At 42.9% G+C, this 18,819-nt stretch overlaps 1 protein-coding gene across 1 annotated transcript in view; it reads left to right on the top strand.

The window, feature by feature from the left end:
* Positions 1-11,504: 11,504 nt before the first annotated feature.
* The window catches only part of anxa11b (annexin A11b), a 37,816-nt gene continuing 30,501 nt past the window's right edge, over positions 11,505-18,819 (top strand). The window contains exon 1 of the mRNA XM_037544320.1: positions 11,505-11,647. The gene's annotated coding sequence lies outside the window, so the exon portion shown is untranslated. The remainder of the gene's footprint in view (positions 11,648-18,819) is intronic.

Here is an 18,819-nt window from a genome sequence, read left to right on the forward strand (position 1 = left end):
AGCAACAGCGATATGTATGCAAACATCTCATGTTCTAACTTAAATTTTTGTTGTTTTTACCATAATTTGAAAATACCTGTTGGTCTTTACACTGTGTGTTAATTTCATGATGCACACAGCCAAAGAAACGACTCTATACATATTTATTTATTTATACATATATACATCGTTGTTGTCGGAACAAAACCTCGTATCTCCAAAATAGCTACTTTACAGGAGAGGATAAAAACATGCATTATTTTCAATGTAAGTCAATGGAACCAGAATTTCTTCCAAGTCATTTTGTCCGTTTGTTTTGGTCCGTCCTTCATGAAATTTATACAGAATATAAAGGCAGAGGTTTCGTTCAGACAACGGAAATATACGTATAACTGAAGCACTAAAGGAAACGTATGTTGTAATATATAATGTGTTGTAATATATTTAGGCTAGTCAGTGTTATTACTAGAGCGCACTAGGTAGTGTACTAGTGTACTGAGAGCAGCATTTGAAACACAGCCCACAGCTGAGACTGCATGTTCAGTGGAAAAGGCTGTGTGTCACAGGCAGCGGGCCAACATCTGTTCAGGCACATCGTCAGAATCATGGATATACAGTTTGATGCTTATATGTGTTTATTTATTCAGTTATGAACTTCTGAAATTGATCAGCCAAGCGAAGAGGCTCTTGGGAAGCACCATGCTCAAGGTGCTGCCTTGTTCAATCAAAAAGCATTGGCCTATAGCACAATGTTTCCCACGTCCTATTATGTGCCACACTGGTGTCAGAAATGGGACAGTGCAAACCACAGCACGGTGAGGACCAGCAACAAAGACAGAGAAGGAAGCTCCCACACGGCCCAGAGACTTTGTTTGAACTCTGTGGGGTCCCCGGGATGGCTATCCTTTGGGGGGGACTATGTGGCGTCCCACCACTGGCTCGCGCTGCTGTAAGAGGCTTTTGGGAAGCACCGCCCTCACAGTAGGAGAAACATTTATTGTAAATAAGTTGTTTTAACTTAGTGATGTTTAAAGAATGTGTCCTGCATCCCGTTCTAACAAGACCACATCATATACATTTAACAAATGTACCAAAAAACACTGCTGTGTTTGGTGCTGTCGCTCTTTAGCCCAAGCTCCAACAAAACAGTGTCACACTCGATTATTATTAGTGGTCTGAATCTTGATACAGTTTCTTTCTTTCTTTCTTTCTTTCTTTCTTTCTTTCTTTCTTTCTTTCTTTCTTTCTTTCTTTTAACAGAGGACAACTCTCGAATGACTCCACAGCTTTTGACAGGTTTCATAAACATGAAATAACAGATATCACAAATAGTGTAAAATCTGTGTTGAACTCTCCACAGCAAACGTTTATGCTGCCACCTGCTGGTGCAATGCAATATTACACTCACAGTCACCCACCTATCAGTGATCTTACACACATACTGTACACTGTAAAAACAGTATAAAGCAATCACAAAATTATGTTTATGCTAATCAATCTGAGCGTGTGCTGCTGATCTATCAAATTCATCTTTAAAGACCAGCAAGCGTTTCATGATCATTTATGTTGGTCTAATGCTGGTCTAATGCTGGTCTATGTTGGTCTAATGCTGGTCTATGTTGGTCTAATGCTGGTCTATGCTGGTCTATGTTGGTCTAATGCTGGTCTAATGCTGGTCTAATGCTGGTCTAATGCTGGTCTAATGCTGCAAATCTAACCACTACCAACCTCATCTCCTTCTTGCCCTCCTTCCCTTCTCTACCCCGCTATTACCCTTTGGCCTCCTTTAAGGCCTGACTATGTTTGTTCTATGTACCACATTATTTGTAAGTTGCTTTGGATAAAAGCGTCTGCTAAATGTAATGTAATGTAATGGTCTAATGCTGGTCTAATGCTGGTCTAATGCTGGTCTAATGCTGGTCTATGCTGGTCTAATGCTGGTCTATGCTGGTCTAATGCTGGTCTAATGCTGGTCTATGCTGGTCTAATGCTGGTCTAATGCTGGTCTAATGCTGGTCTATGCTGGTCTAATGCTGGTCTAATGCTGGTCTAATGCTGGTCTATGCTGGTCTAATGCTGGTCTAATGCTGGTCTAATGCTGGTCTATGCTGGTCTAATGCTGTTCTAATGCTGGTCTAATGCTGGTCTAATGCTGGTCTATGCTGGTCTAATGCTGGTCTATGCTGGTCTAATGCTGGTCTATGCTGGTCTAATGCTGGTCTAATGCTGGTCTAATGCTGATCTATGCTGGTCTAATGCTGGTCTAATGCTGGTCTATGCTGGTCTAATGCTGGTCTAATGCTGATCTATGCTGATCTAATGCTGGTCTAATGCTGGTCTATTGCTGATCTATGCTGGTCTAATGCTGGTCTATGCTGGTCTAATGCTGGTCTATGCTGGTCTAATGCTGGTCTAATGCTGGTCTAATGCTGGTCTATGCTGGTCTAATGCTGGTCTATGCTGGTCTAATGCTGGTCTAATGCTGATCTATGCTGGTCTAATGCTGGTCTAATGCTGGTCTAATGCTGATCTATGCTGGTCTATGCTGGTCTAATGCTGGTCTAATGCTGATCTATGCTGGTCTAATGCTGGTCTATGCTGGTCTAATGCTGGTCTAATGCTGGTCTAATGCTGATCTATGCTGGTCTAATGCTGGTCTAATGCTGGTCTATGCTGGTCTATGCTGGTCTAATGCTGATCTATGCTGGTCTAATGCTGGTCTAATGCTGGTCTATGCTGGTCTAATGCTGGTCTAATGCTGGTCTATGCTGGTCTATGCTGGTCTAATGCTGGTCTAATGCTGGTCTATGCTGGTCTAATGCTGATCTGTGCTGGTCTAATGCTGGTCTAATGCTGCTCTAATGCTGGTCTGTGCTGGTCTAATGCTGGTCTATGCTGGTCTAATGCTGGTCTAATGCTGGTCTATGCTGGTCTAATGCTGGTCTATGCTGGTCTAATGCTCGTCTATGCTGGTCTAATGCTGGTCTAATGCTGGTCTATGCTGGTCTAATGCTGGTCTATGCTGGTCTAATGCTCGTCTAATGCTGGTCTAATGCTGGTCTAATGCTGGTCTATGCTGGTCTAATGCTGGTCTAATGCTGGTCTATGCTGGTCTAATGCTGGTCTTTGCTGGTCTATGCTGGTCTAATGCTGGTCTAATGCTGGTCTATGCTGTTCTAATGCTGGTCTATGCTGGTCTAATGCTGGTCTTTGCTGGTCTAATGCTGGTCTAATGCTGGTCTATGCTGTTCTGTGCTGGTCTAATGCTGGTCTAATGCTGGTCTATGCTGGTCTAATGCTGGTCTAAAGCTGGTCTAATGCTGGTCTAATGCTGGTCTAATGCTGGTCTATGCTGGTCTAATGCTGGTCTAAAGCTGGTCTAATGCTGGTCTAATGCTGGTCTAAAGCTGGTCTAATGCTGGTCTAAAGCTGGTCTGTGCTGGTCTAATGCTGGTCTAATGCTGGTCTGTGCTGGTCTAATGCTGGTCTAATGCTGGTCTAAAGCTGGTCTAATGCTGGTCTAATGCTGGTCTATGCTGGTCTAATGCTGGTCTAATGCTGGTCTAATGCTGGTCTAATGCTGGTCTATGCTGGTCTAATGCTCGTCTATGCTGGTCTAATGCTGGTCTAATGCTGGTCTATGCTGGTCTAATGCTGGTCTATGCTGGTCTAATGCTCGTCTAATGCTGGTCTAATGCTGGTCTAATGCTGGTCTATGCTGGTCTAATGCTGGTCTAATGCTGGTCTATGCTGTTCTAATGCTGGTCTATGCTGGTGTATGCTGTTCTAATGCTGGTCTAATGCTGGTCTATTGCTGGTCTTTGCTGGTCTAATGCTGGTCTAATGCTGGTCTATGCTGTTCTGTGCTGGTCTAATGCTGGTCTAATGCTGGTCTATGCTGGTCTAATGCTGGTCTAAAGCTGGTCTAATGCTGGTCTAATGCTGGTCTATGCTGGTCTAATGCTGGTCTAAAGCTGGTCTAATGCTGGTCTATGCTGGTCTAATGCTGGTCTAAAGCTGGTCTAATGCTGGTCTAATGCTGGTCTAAAGCTGGTCTAATGCTGGTCTATGCTGGTCTATGCTGGTCTAATGCTGGTCTATGCTGGTCTAATGCTGGTCTAAAGCTGGTCTAATGCTGGTCTATGCTGGTCTATGCTGGTCTAATGCTGGTCTAATGCTGGTCTGTGCTGGTCTAATGCTGGTCTAATGCTGGTCTAAAGCTGGTCTAATGCTGGTCTAATGCTGGTCTGTGCTGGTCTAATGCTGGTCTAATGCTGGTCTAATGCTGGTCTAATGCTGGTCTGTGCTGGTCTAATGCTGGTCTAATGCTGGTCTAATGCTGTTCTGATGCTGGTCTAATGCTGGTCTGTGCTGGTCTAATGCTGGTCTATGCTGGTCTAATGCTGGTCTAATGCTGGTCTAATGCTGATCTAATGCTGGTCTGTGCTGGTCTAATGCTGGTCTAATGCTGGTCTAATGCTGATCTAATGCAGGTCTAAAGCTGGTCTAATCCTGGTCTAATGCTGGTCTGTGCTGGTCTAAAGCTGGTCTAATGCTGGTCTAATGCTGGTCTAATGCTGGTCTAATGCTGGTCTGTGCTGGTCTAAAGCTGGTCTAATGCTGGTCTAATGCTGGTCTAATGCTGGTCTAATGCTGGTGTTGAACTGTAAAGCTGTTTATATGGACAGTAAGAATAATTTGTTATTAGTAAAACACTTTATAACATTGTAATAAACACAAACAGAAATTCAGTAGTCAGGGTGTTTTGTTTTCAGAAACGTTGTAAATATGTATCTTAGCAGAACGCAGGTTCTAATGTTAGTGTGTGTTTTTTTCAACAAATAAATATTTCTGCCCGAATAATCATTTAGACGTGACTAATATAAACAAATAACTGATATTTAATAAGCTCTGTGATAGACTGGTTTCCTGCCTTCCACACAGTCACTTCCCCCAACCCAGGAGGATAAGCTGCAAAGATGCAAAGTGTGTGTGAGTGTGAGTGTTAGTGTGAATGTGTGTGTGTGTGTGTGTGTGTGTGTGTGTGTGTGTTAGTGTGAATGTGTGTGTGTGTGTGTGTGTGTGTGTGTGTGTGTGTGTGCGTGTGTGTGAGTGTGAGTGTTAATGTGAATGTGTGTGTGTGAGTGTGTGTGTGTGTGTGTGTGTGTGTGCGCGTGTGTGTGTGTGTGCGTGTGTGTGTGTATGTGTGTGTCTGTGTGTGTGCGTGTGTGTGCGTGTGTGTGAGTGTTAGTGTGCGTGTGTGCGTGTGTGCGCGTGTGTGTGTGTGTGTGTGTGTGTGAGTGTTAGTGTGCGTGTGTGTGAGTGTTAGTGTGCGTGTGTGCGTGTGTGCGTGTGCGCGTGTGCGTGTGCGCGTGTGCGCGTGTGTGTGTGTGTGTGTAAAAACATTTCAAATAAAAATATAGTACGTCAGTCTCTTATCAGGTGCAAGAACATAAAATACATTCAACAGTAAAGACAAAACACATGAAATAAGATATAAAATAAAGCAAAATTAAATGAAGTAGAATCACATAAACGAAAATAAACAGAATGAAAGGGGCTGAGGAAGTTGAGGGTCATAGACAGATAATATGAAGCGCTGGGTCACAGTGCTGTAGTGTATGAGGGCGATGTGTGAATGACCATGTATATAAATGTGAATAAGAGTCTATGGGGAGCTGTAATCCAGCAGGCCCAGCAGGATTTCTATACCACAGTAAAGCTCACAGCCTGCCTGATAATCTCAGTCTGAGCACACAGCCAGACAAAATATCACTCATGTGCTGGTCTGGTGCTGATCTAATGCTGGTCTGGAGCTGGTCTAAAATGGGTTATGCTTGTCTAGTTCTGGTCTATGCTAGTTTATGCTGGTCTAGTGCTGGTCTATGCTGGTTTATGCTGGTCTGGTGCTGGTCTAGTGCTGGTCTAGTGCTGGCCTAAGATGGATTATGCTGGTCTATGCTGGACTGGTGCTGGTCTAGTGCTGGTCTAGTGCTGGTCTAAAATGGGTTATGCTTGTCTATGCTGGTCTGGTGCTGGTCTAGTGCTGGTCTGGTGCTGGTCTAAGATGGGTTATGCTTGTCTAGTTCTGGTCTATGCTGGTTTATGCTGGTCTAATGTTGATCTATGCTGGTCTAATGCTGGTCTTTTTTATTTAAAAAAACTTTTTATTATTTTTATAATATTTTAAAATCACCCTTTTCACTTCAAAAACCATCAAAGTGTGCATTTTGACCAGAGCGTCCAAACATTGCATACAAAAACGAATACATTATAGACTGAAAGTGAGTTATTAACAAATAAACCTGCGTTTTAATTGTTAAATGCATGTTTTCTCAGGTTCTACGTTGGAAAGTGATAAAAAGTGAAGTTTACATTTAAGTTAAAGTTACTTTTTAAAGAGTTACAGGGTCTGAATGGGACCCTAAAGATGGAAGCACCAGTCTGGAGGGCAGCCTCGTAGCTGCAGTGTGAAACTGAAGAGGCAGATCTCGGGTGGGTGGGGTCGGGTGGGGTGAGGAGGTATGTAAATGTGTTTTTGTTGAACTTGCTTTAAGGTCAAAACCCGATAAACAGGTTTAGCTTTCGGCCAGCAATGCAAATGATATACGCGGTAGCAGGAAGCTGCGCCGCATCAAAGAGGAACACAAACAGTGTGAAAGTGTTGAGATTCGGCACCGACTTCACTGAGTTCAGCCAGATTAATGACCCAATAACATTCCTCTGTACAGCGTAATGAGCCAGTTTTACTGCCATCCCCAGTAACAAGGCTGGAAAAGAGCCTGAGAGTGAAGGGGAGTGCGAGCAGGGTGTGCACATAGAGTGAAGAGGGCTGGGCCCTTAACTTACCACCTGAACCTGAACCTAGACTTTCTCAAAAGGCTGAAAGATTAACAGTTTTTATATCCAAAGTCACAATTTAAGAGAGTGTAAATCTCAAATCACAAGAGCTGCGGTTCTTTAAAAACCATTGCCTACATCATTAAAACGGTTGTCTTCAGTTTTAAATGGGGAAATTGAATCATATTCACACAGAGCTTGGGGACTGCCTGCGGGAGTTAGACCAAGGAGAGGCAACTAAACCTCCTTGTGTTGTGACATCACAACCACGAGATGGCCTGGCACACCACATTCAGGGGTCGAGCCTCAAGCTGGAAAAGGTGGTCATCGCGCGACAAAAACAGGTCTGAACCTCAATTCATATAATTTAATAGCAGTTTAAACCAATACTAATCAGAAAAATCATGATTAGATATTTTTCCCCAATCGTTTTATTTTACTGCAGCATTTTGAAGCACTTGGAAGGCAAAGTTATTAAATCGCTTCAGTAACTTAGTCATTTGCAGCCAATCTAATTGAATCCAGAGTCAAATTCAACACATAAAATGACCATTACTAATAACAAAATTGAGTGACGTCCCATTCTTAATCCATAGGGTTTAATATGATGTCGGCCCACCCTTTGCAGCTATAACAGCTTCAACTCTTCTGGGAAGGCTTTCCACAAGGGTTAGGAACGTGTTTATGGGAATTTCTGACCGTTCTTCCAGAAGCGCATTTGTGAGGTCAGACACTGATGTTGGACGAGAAGGCCTGGCTCACAGTCTCCACTCTAATTCATCCCAAAGGTGTTCTATGGGGTTGAGGTCAGGACTCTGTGCAGGCCACTCAAGTTCTTCCACACCAAACTGGCTCATCCACGTCTTTATGGACCTGCTTTGTGCACTGGTGTGCAGTCATGTTGGAGCAAGAAGGGGCCGTCCCCAAACTGTTCCCACAAAGTTGGGAGCGTGAAATTGTCCAAAATCTCTTGGTGCTGAAGCTTTAAGAGTTCCTTTCACTGGAACTAAGGGGCCGAGCCCAACTCCTGAAATCAACCCCACACCATGATCCCCCCTCCACCAAACTTTACACTCGGCACAATGCAGTCAGACAAGTACCGTCACCTGGCAACCGCCAAGCCCAGACTCGTCCATCGGATTTCCAGACGGAGAAGCGTGATTGGTCACTCCAGAGAACTCGTCTCCACTGCTCTAGAGTCCAGTGGCGGCGCTTTACACCACTGCATTCCACGCTTTGCATTGCGCTTGGTGACGTAAGGCTTGGATGCAGCTGCTCGGCCATGGAAACCCATTCCATGAAGCTCTCTACGCTGTTCTTGAGCTGATCTGAAGGTCACATGAAGTTTGGAGGTCTGTAGTGATGGACTCTGCAGAAAGTCGGTGACCTCTGCGCACTATGCCCCTCAGCATCCGCTGACCGCTCTGCCATTTTAGGTGGCCGACCACTTCGTGGCTGAGCTGCTGTCGTTCCCAATCGCTTCCACTTTGTTATAATCCCACTGACAGTGGACTGTGGAATATTTAGTAGTGAGGAAATTTCCCGACTGGACTTGCTGCACAGGTGGCGTCCGATCACGGTACCACGCTGGAATTCACTGAGCTCCTGAGATTGATTGATTGAAATAAATGTGAGCGACAGTGGGTTTCCACCTACTTCAAATAGGAGAAAATACAATGAGTAAACTAAAAACCGCAGCCCCGGCAAGATGTTGACCGTTTCTTGACCTGTAAGCTCATTCGCTGTTAAAGCATGGCACACAAATAATCCCTCTTGACCATGCGGGTATTTCACAAAGCAGAACTTCTCAGCCTGATAACGTAGGCGTAAAAGCAAGTCTGTGCAAAATGAGAAGAGCTAAAGGACATTTGGCTTATCAGGCTTCCTGAGAAACCCCCCCACCATAGAGTCCAAAAAATGTGACATACCAGATACGCTGGTTTGGGCTGTTGTTGGGTGCAGTTTCAACAAAACAACACCTAACCATCAACTGCCTTCCTTGTTTTCTTCAATGCTCTTAAAACATGCGTAAAAACCACCACCTTCTGTCTCATCAGTGTGTTCATTGTGATACCGTTCACGCCAAATGTGTTGAAATATTTCTGCACTCAGTTATGGATGAAACATTTTGCGTTTCGATATAAAACGAGTCATAATTCAGACCTACTTAACCTGTCATTCTGCTTTACTGCAGCATTTAAAGCATTTGGAAGCCAAAGTTACCACATCGGTTCAGATGTTTTGTAATTTTCAGCCATTCTAATTGACTCAGCAGTCAAATTCAACAGCGAGTCAAAACCAACAACATTTTGGTTCAAAACATAAACAATGCTCTATGAATGCATGCTTGTATTAAAGGGTCCATATCACAAAAAACAACAGGTTGTCAACAGGTTTCCACTGTAACGTGGAGCGATGAGGTGGACGCATGCGCTGTCATGGTCAAAACAGTCCAGGGTCATAGAGCCAACACGGAGATAAGGTGGGACGGACATAACGAAACAACGAAACAGACTAGAACACAGAAAAAACCAAACGCTTAACAAAACACTTTGAACCATATAATCCAACCAACACATCATAATCCAACAAAGACCAACGACAACAAGGGGCAAACACAGGGCTTAAACACACGAGGGCTAACCTGGGATAACAGGACACAGGTTGAAACACAGGTGGCAACAATCAGAGGCAGAGTCATAAAACAAGGGCGCTGGACTGGGAATCAAAACAAAGAAAGCACATGGACATGTAAACAGACACTCCACAGTCCATACATGGAAACCAAGCTGCAAAACAGCCTGTTTGGAATTCATTCTTGCTGTGGTGTCATTTCAATATATCTGCCTATTCAGCCTCACAGAAAGAAGGGCCTGGGTTCGATTCCCCGACCGGGCGACCAGCGTCCTTCCTGGGTTTAATTTCATTCTTTTGTTCTAGGCTGCTTTACTGTGATTTACTCCTCTCACACTGGAGCTTTAGCATTTTATTTAGAGTAAAAGGAACCAAACACAGGAGAACCTAACCAACTTCCTGCACTGATGGGTGCTAGATATACCGTGAAGTTCCACACAGTACTTGAGTAGTTTTTGCTCACCGTTCTACGGAGCCACGACTGAATCATCTCATTCCCACACCTAAGCATTAGGATCTCATTCCCATGCGTTAAGAAGGCATAATAATAATAATCAATAATAATAATTTTTATTTATACAGGATGTCACCAGCGGGGCTCCTTACCATTCACCTATTAAAAAGGTGCTTCAAAGGTTCTTTAGTGAAGAAAATGCTTCTATATAGAACCTTGAACACTCAAAGAACCCTTTGTGTAGAAGATGTGTGTGTGTGTGTGTGTGTGTGTGTGTGTGTGTGTGTGTGTGTTTGTTTGTTTGTTGTTTTGTTTAATTGTTTTTTTAATTTGTTTCACTATCTGCCCACTCAGAGAGCAGCTTTAGCTCCACACCCACATTGCGTAATTACAGGCCTGTCATAGCAGAGAACTGGAAACAGACACAGCTGGTGATGTAATAGGCTACGCACGTTATATACGCCTAAAAAGACGGTTCTCCAAGGGTTCTTTAGTAAAGATGTGGTCTATGTAGAACCATGAACACCCAAATAAGCCTCTGCATGATGAAAGGGTTGTTCAGATTGATGGAGAATGTGCCGTATAGGGTTCTGTGTGGTCTGTACCTTTTTGAAAAGGGTTAAGTCTAGCACCAAAAAGGGTTCTGCTATTGTTACAAGCTTGACATGGTAACAGTAGAAGAACCCTGTTTGGTGCTACATAGAGCCCTTTTCACAGAGGTTCTGTATAGCACCATTGTCCATCAGTCTGAAGAACCCTACATGATGCAAGGAACACTTTGTTCAGCAAGGGTTCTATGAGTGTTCACGGTTCTATACAGAACCATTTTCTTTACTAAAGAACCCTTGAAGAACCGTCTTCTTTTAAGTAATCCTTTTTGTGTTTCCCCTCATTGTTAAAGGGAAAATCCACCGATTTTTCAAAATTGCAGCAGGACCAAATCACTCAGGTGTAATCAGAGAGATTCAGAGGGTTTGGAGTGAAACGGGTCAGACGTCTTTACAGTGGTGGTGATGGGAACCAGGCATCGCCATGACTACAACACAGATATAGACACTTTATTTACCATCCAGAACCACCAGAGAACCAACTTCTGAGTCTATATGGAATGTTGATGATGGAAAATAGTGGAAAATCTGGAATAATGAGTTTTCTTTGGGGACTATTTTGCCGCACAGCGCCCTGCATGTCTCCCTCCACCATGAATGGAGTTGAAGTTCTCTAAACTTCAAAGTTCATGTAGGAACTTTCTGTGAGGAGCTTTTAGAGGGGGGCGTCTGGTTCCCATCACCACCACTGTGAGCGGTTCTGATTCGGTCAGTTTCTCCAGAGCGGAGAATTTCACGCCAAACCTCTCTGAACGGCTCTGTTTACACCTCAAACACTAAACTGGGCTGAAATTTTGAAAAAGAAGGTGGGGTTCCCCTTCCTGAAACTGAAGTATGGAAAGAATGGGAAGGACACACGCACGCCAGTTTGTATTCCAGGCTTTGTGGGGGTTTTCCAGGAGCTTTATGGCTATGTAGGTTCTCGTTTACGTATTCTATCGTTTTAAAGGAGGAAAAGACAGATTCTTAGGGGGAAAACAGCGAAGCGACAAGATTTTTCCGCTTTCTGGGGACCTCGGTGCCCACAACGCGACAAAAACCGACGAGGAAACACACAAACACACCCATCTAGTGTAATCAGTGTAGCCACACTTCCTGCTTCACTCCGAGCTCAGCCTCCCGCCGCAGCGCAGTAAGTTCCTCCGTTTTTAATGTTTATAACGCGGAATTAGCCTTTCATAGCGTTATTATCCTTTATACCGCTTCCTTTCTATCGTCTCTGTTGTTATCGGAGCGTATGATACGAAGCTAAACTTGGCTTCCCGTTTTCTAGCTTCTTATTCGAATTTTCCGTTCCACCTTAAATGGTGCCGCAGTTACGCTCCGCCACCGCAGGCGCCGCAGTGTCACTGCTGCGCTGTTTAAGGTGGAACGGAAAATTCCTCCCGGTCGGCGAGAAGGACGCAAGCTTTTTTGGCTTTTTTGAAACATTTTGAGCTTAAAACAGCCGCGTTTAGCTTCTGTGGGTCAGTAAGTCACCGTGTCGCGGCGCTGAGGGCTTTTCTGGACGCCTTTTTGCTTTTTCTTCCTCTTTTTCTCCTCGTTTGTGTTTGTGTTTGTTATGTAAGTTGGGGTGGATACCAGAGGCCAGCGAAACGGCTGCCATATTTTCAGGAAGAATGTGTTTGTGGCTCATAATGTGGCTTAAAAAGTGTTAAATGTCACACAAACTGACCTGACTAAGGATTTATTCGTTTTGGCCTCAATAGAGGGCGAGATTGCGGAGAGTTACGTTGCTGTCACGTGACATTATTATTATTATTATTGTTGTTGTTATTATTAGGAGGAGTGGTAGTTAATTCAGACCGTTTAGGAAGAACTTCTTGATATAATGATGATTATAATAATACATTTTTTGTTGTTTTAAGACGCCCAGCATCAAATTATTAAATCAAATTATTACTTTTGAACCCTTAAATAAATAATTATTAACTCTGTCTGATCAGAAGAGCTCCAGGCCTGTTTTTTTTGGCCTGTGAAAACCAGCACCTCCACTTTTTCTGACAGTCAGTTGTGGTTGCGATGTCACAGTGCATGGGTGGTGTGCTGCATCTAATTGGTCAAAAGGGGATTTTCTGTATGATTAAGTGGTTAAAATGTAAACAGAGCGGTTTGGTGTTCTAGATAAACGTACCGAGTCAGAACCGTTCACAGTGGTGGTGATGGGAACCAGACGTCCCTCTAAAAGCTCCTCACAGAAAGTTCCTACATGAGCTGGTTCTGAATTCACTGCCTGGTGACTGAGACGCTGTTTTATGAGAGTTTAGAGAACTTCAACTCCATTCATGGTGGAGGGAGACATGCAGGGCGCTGTGCGGCAAAATAGTCCCCAAAGAAAACTCGTTATTCCAGATTTTCCACTGTTTTCCATCATCGACATTCCATATAAGCTCAGAAGACTCGTGTAGGTTCTCTGGTGGTTTTGGATGGTAAATAAAGTGTCTATATCTGTGTTGTAGTCATGGCAACGCCTGGTTCCCATCACCACCACTGTAAAGACTTCTGAACCATTTCACACCAAACCCACTCGGAATCTCTCGGTTTACACCTCACACGCTGAATTATTCCGAAAATCTGGAAATTTGGTGGAATTCTCCTCAAGTCATCTACGTCTCTCTCTTTTGAACTATGATTTCGGGATGAAACGATTAATCTTTCATGACTTTGTTTGCATTCCAACCATAAGTTATGCAGAATTTTTGAAATATTGGTGGGATTCCCCTTTGACTCCTAGAAAGTGAATTGAAAAGCATGACTGCTGGTCAGATGGTTATTAACTGTTTTCTCCAGTTTGGAGTAAGATGCTCAGCCTTTATGAGTCTGTTTTACTTATTTATGTGGGTTCTGGCTGCTGTGACGTTCTCCTGGTAGCTTCCTGAGCAGCCGTAACGCTCGAGGTTGTAGATCAATAAATTGATCAGCATGGTCGATATCAGTGGACATGAACCCTCCTCCTGGAGGTATTCACTGTTCTGCTGCAGCAGCTAATCAGGCTCTTCTGAGGATGCGTTTAAGGACTTTTCCCTGTTTTTGTAATAGTGTGAGGTAGGATGTTAACAATTTTAAAGAATTATTCCACATATTTTCCAGAATTTCTCCATAACTCAGTGTTTTAAATTTAAACCGAGAGATTCCGAGTGGGTTTGGTGTGAAATGATTCAGACGTCTTTACAGTGGTGGTGATGGGAACCAGGCGTCGCCATGACTACAGCACAGATATAGACACTTTATTTACCATCCAGAACCACCAGGGAATCTACACGAGTCTTCTGAGCTTATATGGAATGTCGATGATGGAAAACAGTGGAAAATCTGGAATAATGAGTTTTCTTTGGGGACTATTTTGCCGCACAGCGCCCTGCATGTCTCCCTCCACCATGAATGGAGTTGAAGTTCTCTAAAGTCTCATAAAACAGCGTCTCAGTCATCAGGCAGTGAATTCAGAAGCAGTTCATGTAGGAACTTTCTGTAGGAGCTTTTAGAGGGAGACGTCTGGTTCCTATCACCACCACTGTGAACGGTTCTGACTTTTAAGTTTCTCTACAACAGAACGTTTCACACCAAACCTCCTCCAATGACTTTGTTAACGTCTCAACCATTAAATTATGTAGAATTTTTGGAAAATTGGTGGAGTTCCCCTTTAAATACTGAGCAGCAATTTTCAACATATCCAGCATTGATTGTATAGAAAGTGAAGTTTATCAGGTTCTTCTTGGATCATTTTAGTCTAAAATAAAATGCTTTCAACCATTTAATTATGCAAGAAGTTTTGAAAAATTGGTGAAGTTTCCCCTGAAAGTTTCAAAATGTCCAGTTCATACAGGCCACATGTGGACGCTAAGCCTCCAAAACAGCCCGTTTTGCATTTTGCGATGTCACAAAAACAATTCAGTGTACAGCAGTTTAGCCACACCCACTTACAGTGAAGTTATACGTTTTTCAACCTGGGCTGCTTTTTGCACGAGGCACAGCCAATAAGACCAGAGCTCATTTACATATATAAGTCTTAAAGGTAATAAAATCAGCCTGTATAAGTATAAAGGATAAACTATGTAAAAATAAGTTATTGTAGTTTTTGGGTCGCATAAATGTCGTTACTGGACCAGGCGGGAAAAGAACAAGCTAGTAAAATGCAGGGTATGAGCCTTTTAATGAGCGGGTTCAGCTGAATGAGTGTCCAGGTGCGTCAGAGAGGGGGCGGTCACTGTTTGACAGCATGTAGGGGAGAGGTCAGCGCGTTGGGAAGCTTCTGTTATCCATGTCTGAGGGGGGAAAGAGGGATGGGGCCTGGAGGGGGCTTGTCACCTGCTAATTAGGCCAGACCCCCCCCCCCCTCCCCCACCTGTCTCTTTCTTTCATATATTCTCTCTCTCTCTCTCTACTTTATCTTTCTCATACTCTCTCATACAGTCTCTCATACAGTCTCTCATATACATTCTCTCATACAGTCTCTCATACACTCTCTCATATACACTCTCTCATACACTCTCTCATACACTCTGTCATACAGTCTCTCATACAGTCTCTCATATACATTCTCTCATACAGTCTGTCATACAGTCTCTCATACAGTCTCTCATATACATTCTCTCATACAGTCTCTCATACACTCTCTCATATACACTCTCTCATACACTCTCTCATACACTCTCTCATACACTCTCTCATACAGTCTCTCATACACATTCTCTCATACAGTCTCTCATACACTCTCTCATACACTCTCTCATACAGTCTCTCATATACACTCTCATACACTCTCTCATACAGTCTCTCATACACTCTCTCATATACACTCTCTCATACACTCTCTCATATACACTCTCTCATATACACTCTCTCATACACTCTCTCATACACTCTCTCGTATACACTCTCTCATATACACTCTCTCATACACTCTCTCATACAGTCTCTCATACACTCTCTCATACAGTCTGTCATACAGTCTCTCATACACATTCTCTCATACAGTCTCTCATACACTCTCTCATATACACTCTCTCATACACTCTCTCATACAGTCTCTCATATACACTCTCATACACTCTCTCATACAGTCTCTCATACACTCTCTCATATACACTCTCTCATACACTCTCTCATATACACTCTCTCATATACACTCTCTCATACACTCTCTCATATACACTCTCTCATACACTCTCTCATACACTCTCTCATACAGTCTGTCATACAGTCTCTCATATACATTCTCTCATACAGTCTCTCATACACTCTCTCATATACACTCTCTCATACACTCTCTCATACAGTCTCTCATATACACTCTCATACAGTCTCTCATACACTCTCTCATATACACTCTCTCATACACTCTCTCATATACACTCTCTCATATACACTCTCTCATACACTCTCTCATACACTCTCTCATATACACTCTCTCATATACACTCTCTCATACACTCTCTCATACAGTCTCTCATATACACTCTCTCATACACTCTCTCATATACACTCTCTCATACACTCTCTCATACACTCTCTCATATACACTCTCTCATACAGTCTCTCATACACTCTCATATACAGTCTCTCATACAGTCTCTCATACACACTCTCATACGCTCTCTCATACAGTCTCTCATACACTCTCTCATATACACTCTCTCATACACTCTCTCATATACACTCTCTCATATACACTCTCTCATATACACTCTCTCATACACTCTCTCATACAGTCTCTCTCATACACTCTCTCATATACACTCTCTCATACACTCTCTCATACACTCTCTCATACAGTCTCTCATACAGTCTCTCATACACTCTCTCATACACTCTCTCATACAGTCTCTCATATACACTCTCTCATACAGTCTCATATACACTCTCATATACACTCTCTCATACACTCTCTCATACACTCTCTCATACAGTCTCTCATACAGTCTCTCATACAGTCTCTCATACACACTCTCATACACACTCTCATACACTCTCTCATACACTCTCTCATACAGTCTCTCATACAGTCTCTCATATACACTCTCTCATACAGTCTCTCATACAGTCTCTCATACACTCTCTCATACAGTCTCTCATACACACTCTCATACAGTCTCTCATACACTCTGTCATACACTCTCATACACTCTCTCATATACACTCTCTCATACACTCTCTCATATACACTCTCTCATACACACTCTCATACAGTCTCTCATACAGTCTCTCATACACTCTCATATACAGTCTCTCATACAGTCTCTCATACACTCTCTCATACACTCTCTCATACAGTCTCTCATACACTCTCTCATATACACTCTCTCATACACTCTCTCATATACACTCTCTCATACACTCTCTCATACAGTCTCTCATACACTCTCTCATATACACTCTCTCATACACTCTCTCATATACACTCTCTCATACACTCTCTCATATACACTCTCTCATACACTCTCATATACACTCTCTCATACACTCTCTCATATACACTCTCTCATACACTCTCTCATATACACTCTCTCATACACTCTCTCATATACACTCTCTCATACACTCTCATATACACTCTCTCATACACTCTCATACACTCTCTCATATAGTCTCTCATATACACTCTCTCATACAGTCTCTCATATACACTCTCTCATACAGTCTCTCATACAGTCTCTCATACAGTCTCTCATACAGTCTCTCATATACAGTCTCTCATACAGTCTCTCATACAGTCTCTCATATACACTCTCTCATACACTCTCTCATACACTCTCTCATATACACTCTCTCATACACTCTCACATATACACTCTCTCATACACTCTCTCATATACACTCTCTCTCAGTCTCTCATACACTGTCTCATACACTCTCTCATACACTCTTATACTCTCTCATATACTCACTCTCTAGCATACTCTGTCTCTCATACTGTCATACTCTTTCGCTCTCTCATACACTCTCATACTCTCATATACTCTTTCTCATATACTCTCTCATACTCGCTCTCATATACTCACTCTCTCTCATACTCTCATATACTCTCTATCTCATACTCTCATACTCTTTCGCTCTCTCATACGCTCTCTCATACTCTCATATACTCACTCTCTCTCATACTCTTTCGCTCTCTCATATACTCTCTCATACTCTCATATACTCTCTATCTCATACTCTTTCGCTCTCTCATATGCTCTCTCATACTCTCTCATATACTCACTCTCTCATACTCTCATACTCTTTCGCTCTCTCATACGCTCTCTCATACGCTCTCTCATACTCTCTCTTACTCTTTTTCTCTCATACTCTCTCATATACTCTCTCTGTCTCTCTCATACTCACTCTCTCTCTCATACTCTCTCTGTCTCTCTCATACTCTCTCATACTCTTTCTCTCATACTCTCTCATACACTCATACTCTTTCGCTCTCTCATACTCTCTCATACTTTCTCTCATATTCTCTGTCTCTCATACTCCTTTCTCTCTCTCTCTCTCATACTCTTTCTCTCTCTCATACTGTCTCTCTCATACTCTCTCATATACTCTCTCATACACTCATACTCTTTCACTCACTCATACTCTCTCTCGCTCATACTCGTTCTCTCTCTCTCGCTCATACTCGTTCTCTCTCATACTCTCTCATACTCGTTCTCTCTCTCATTCTCTCACTCATACTCCTCTCTCATACTCTCTCATATATTCTCTCTGATACACTCATACTCTCACTCTCTCATACTCTCTCTCTCATACTCTCACTCATACTCGTTCTCTCTCTCATTCTCTCACTCATACTCTCTCATATATTCTCTCTGATACACTCATACTCTCACTCTCTCATACTCTCTCTCATACTCTCACTCATACTCGTTCTCTCTCTCATTCTCTCACTCATACTCTCTCATATATTCTCTCTGATACACTCATACTCTCACTCTCTCATACTCTCTCTCATACTCTCACTCATACTCGTTCTCTCTCTCATTCTCTCACTCATACTCTCTCATATATTCTCTCTGATACACTCATACTCTCACTCTCTCATACTCTCGCTCATACTCTCACTCATACTCGTTCTCTCTCTCGCTCATATTCGTTCTCTCTCATACACTCTTTCTCTTATTCTCTCTTTCTCATTCTCTCTCGCTCTCATATTCTCCTGCTCATACTCTCACTCTCTCACTCTCTCATTCTCTCTCTCTCTCTCTCTCTCTCTCTCTCTCTCTCTCTCTCTCTCTCTCTCTCTCTCTCTCTCTCTCTCTCTCTCTCTCTCTCTTTCTCTCTCTCTGGCCTTAGGCCATAAACATGCTTCATGCAAATGCTTTTGCT

Source organism: Pygocentrus nattereri, chromosome 13, assembly GCF_015220715.1.
Source record: "Pygocentrus nattereri isolate fPygNat1 chromosome 13, fPygNat1.pri, whole genome shotgun sequence".
Lineage (NCBI taxonomy): Eukaryota > Metazoa > Chordata > Actinopteri > Characiformes > Serrasalmidae > Pygocentrus > Pygocentrus nattereri.